Below are 4,429 nucleotides of genomic sequence, written 5' to 3' on the forward strand. Positions count from 1 at the left end.
AGTCAGTCCTTCCGACATACATTTGTTTTAGAATTCCTTCAACTTATTCATGTAGCCATTTCGCCTTAGCTTCCCTGGACTTGCTATTTTTTTCTCATTCCTATGTGACCTGCCTATGTGACCTGCCTTTCTGTATTCCAGAATTTCCCTGATCATCTTTCTACTTCCTTATTTTATCGGTTAGTTGAAGTATCTGTTTCGCTACCCATGGTTTCTTCAGAGTTACCTCCCTTGCTCTTGTGTGTTTATTCCCAACTTCCCTGATTTCTCTTTTCAGGGATGTCAATCCCTCTTCAACTGAACTGTCTGCTGAGCTATTGCCTCAGAGAACTTTAATCATATCTCTTCATTCCACAGTACTTCCATATCCCACTTCTTTGAGTGAACCGATTGTTCTTGATTAGCCTCTTAAACTTGAGCCTTCTCTTAATCATTACCAAGTGGTGATCAATGTGGTATACCGTAACGATACCATGCCAAAGGTGTCTCAGATGCTTACAAGTTTCTGTCGGATGCGAAAGGCAGTTACGTGGCTTCTAGTGGAGCCAATGGTGCTCGCCTGCTGAGCGATGTCTGTAGCGGCCCTGGACTCTTCTTGCACTTTAAGCTTCTTCTTTACGACACCATCGTTTGATGCTTAGTACAGCAATCATCATCCATGTTGACACCGTACCCGCTGGACTACGACTCTTGTTGCATTATTTGTAATGAGTCTTCGTTGGCTTGGATAAATACAAATATAGCTTCGGTTTGCCCTTTGAGCAGTGGTGCGCCTTTTCTGGCACACCAGATCTTTGGCACGACTATCGATTACCCGGCTGTACTATGATCTTTGCCCCTGTTGAGATCCGGCGGCAGATATTTGCGGTCGGGAGTTGGTCGTCGGACAGGCTACGAGGCGCTAGGACGTGCTTGAGGGGACAAAGGAGCTAAACACGCGGGCTCGGCCAGCAGAGGCGCGGCCGGTCTACCTTGCAGGACGGTCTGGAGTTTGTGGTGCACCTGCCTGATGTCAACTCGGGGCGCTGCTCGTAGCATTGCATTGGTGCCTCTTTTCTCGGAGAGATCCATTCCTCGAGACCATCTCGAAAGACGCTCTCCATCGAAGGTGTAAGTTGTTTATGTGCCTTCGTTTCGTGGAACTATTTGCAGTGTAGCGACTGTCGCCTGTTTCTTGGTTCCCCTGATGTATGTGTTGTTTAAGTAAGAGCAGCCAGCAAGGTGTGTGATAGCATGGAGACCAGCAGTCACTACTTCCTTTAAGGAAATCAGCGTCCCCAAAAGATGTAGTAACTGTAAGGTAGTGAAGATATTAGGTCATAGTCTGGTTGTAATTTTGTGCATACGAAGCTTCCACAATTGGCAGTTACGTTGCAGACCTATGCAACGAAGTTAAAGTGCACCAAACCTAGTTTGTTGTGAAGTTGTGCATTTGAATAACGTGATATTATCTTGAAATTATTTACACTTCATCTTTGTACACATTTTCGGCCTTAAGTATATGTACAAATATTGTTTGACAAACTATGAGAGTGTAAATGTCTGATATTTTTTTACAGCACTGCATTTGTGTACAAGTCTTAGTTTAAATACTTTACGGTATTCATATTGCTACAAGATTTAAGTCGTTTATATTGAAAGCACTTATTGTTTTTTAACTTATATTGTTTATTGATTTCTTACCTTATATTAATTGATGTTTGCTTGGTGTCTCCCGTGTTTTCTGCGGTCTGTTTGTGTTCCAGTTTTCTGCGAGTTGGGGTGTGTGGGAGTGGCGCCACGTTCCGCTTCGGTCCACAGAAGCTGTCACGTGACGTCTAATGGGAAGTGACTCTCGGTTGGCCCCCGGCGTTTAGGTGTGGTTTTGGACGGCTAGTCTGCTGCTTCCGGCATTTTATGCCTTTTTCCCAGGGTAACCTGGCGTCACTGATCAATTTATAAACATTTACCATCTCTCATGTATATTTTAAAAATAATAATAATAATAATTTTAAATTAGCTTGGCAATGAATTATATTAAGTGTAACGTATTGTGCTGGTTGTGTTACTGCTCTGAGCCAGCTTTTTAAATTACTTCAGACTGTTCATTAAGTAATTCTAGTTTGCTGCCTGCTTGTGAAGGAAGCTATTTGTCATTTTGCATATTGTTTTTAAGACGGCCACGTGTTGACTGTATGGTAGCTGTTTTATAAATGTGGTCTTGAATAAAATGTTAATTTATTGATCTGCTAGTTGTTGTGTTTAAGGAGTGACATTATAGGGGCCTTGACCTTCCGCGCTAATCTCGACCTTCTAAGTCACACCCTGTTAACTTGTTCGCCAACCGTTTCTGCTCCTGTCCATCTTTTCCTACGAAGGCATTTTTTGCACCATTCTGTAGCCTACCTCTCCTCACCATTGTGAGCAAAGTTGTACATAGCAATCTGAGTCTCTATCTGCTCCTAGGTACACCTTACAATCCCAAATCTGATCTCGGAATCTGTGCACGATCATGAAATAATCTAACTGGAATCTTTGTGTATTGCCTGTCCCTTTGCAAGTATACCTCTTCCTCTTGTGATTCTTGAACACAGTATTCGCTATTACTAACTGATATTTATTGCAAAATTCAATTGGTCTTCCTCTTCTGTCGGTCCTAGTTCCAGGAAGACATTCTCTTGTAACTTTTGCTTATGCTCCTTCCCCTACAACCGCATGCCAAGCACTCATAACTGATTCTCATCTGCTCTTATGTACTAAATTATCTGCTCAACATCCTCACATCCTTCCTCTATGTCTTCATATTCTGCTTCCGACTTTGATATGTGCACCTGAACTATTGTCGTCGGCGTTGGTTTCCTGTCAATTCTAATGAGAGAAACCCTATCAGTGTTGTACCATTTTTAGCTGCTGATAGTGTTACCCTATACTCGTCTGCCCAGAAGTCACAGGTTTCTTTCTATTTCACTTCACTGACGCCCAGTATATTTAGACTGATTGATTATTTATTTATTTTCTCATGGTCTCCTCCTACTTGGCAGTCCCCGCCAAGAGATCTGAATGAGAGACTAGCACGGAATCCTCTACCAATGGACATATCATCGTAATACATTTTCAGTTACAGGCCACATGTCTTGTGGATACACGCAGTGTGTCTATAATGCAGTGGTTTCCATTGGCTTATGCATCCTCATACAGTTCATCATTGTTGATTCTTCCGCCATTTAGGACCACATGTCTCGTGGATACACGCAGTGTGTCTGTAATGCAATGGTTTCCATAGTCTTCTGCATCCTCACGCCGTTGATAATGCTGATTCTTCCGTCTTTTAGGGGCAGTTACCCACACGAAGGACAGGAGCATGCTGAACTTCTGTTCGTTACTCCTACTTCTTTAACAAGGCTGTTGGCACAACGAAGATGACTTCTTATACCGGAAGTCTTCGGCCGCCAATGCTGATGATTGTTATTCAAGATTTAATCATGACTTGTTTAGAACCCGAGACACAGGACATTTTGATTACTAGTGAAAAACGGTGTACCCAGACCACTGCTATGGGAAGTCTATATACACTCCTGGAAATTGAAATAAGAACACCGTGAATTCATTGTCCCAGGAAGGGAAAACTTTATTGACACATTCCTGGGGTCAGATACATCACATGATCACACTGACAGAACCACAGGCACATAGACACAGGCAACAGAGCATGCACAATGTCGGCACTAGTACAGTGTATATCCACCTTTCGCAGCAATGCAGGCTGCTATTCTCCCATGGAGACGATCGTAGAGATGCTGGATGTAGTCCTGTGGAACGGCTTGCCATGCCATTTCCACCTGGCGCCTCAGTTGGACCACCGTTCGTGCTGGACGTGCAGACCGCGTGAGACGACGCTTCATCCAGTCCCAAACATGCTCAATGGGGGACAGATCCGGAGATCTTGCTGGCCAGGGTAGTTGACTTACACCTTCTAGAGCACGTTGGGTGGCACGGGATACATGCGGACGTGCATTGTCCTGTTGGAACAGCAAGTTCCCTTGCCGATCTAGGAATGGTAGAACGATGGGTTCGATGACGGTTTGGATGTACCGTGCACTATTCAGTGTCCCCTCGACGATCACCAGTGGTGTACGGCCAGTGTAGGAGATCGCTCCCCACACCATGATGCCGGGTGTTGGCCCTGTGTGCCTCGGTCGTATGCAGTCCTGATTGTGGCGCTCACCTGCACGGCGCCAAACACGCATACGACCATCATTGGCACCAAGGCAGAAGCGACTCTCATCGCTGAAGACGACACGTCTCCATTCGTCCCTCCATTCACGCCTGTCGCGACACCACTGGAGGCGGGCTGCACGATGTTGCGACGTGAGCGGAAGACGGCCTAACGGTGTGCGGGACCGTAGCCCAGCTTCATGGAGACGGTTGCGAATGGTCCTCGCCGATACCC

This window comes from Schistocerca cancellata, chromosome 6 (assembly GCF_023864275.1).
Source record: "Schistocerca cancellata isolate TAMUIC-IGC-003103 chromosome 6, iqSchCanc2.1, whole genome shotgun sequence".
In the NCBI taxonomy this organism is placed as follows: Eukaryota; Metazoa; Arthropoda; class Insecta; order Orthoptera; family Acrididae; genus Schistocerca; species Schistocerca cancellata.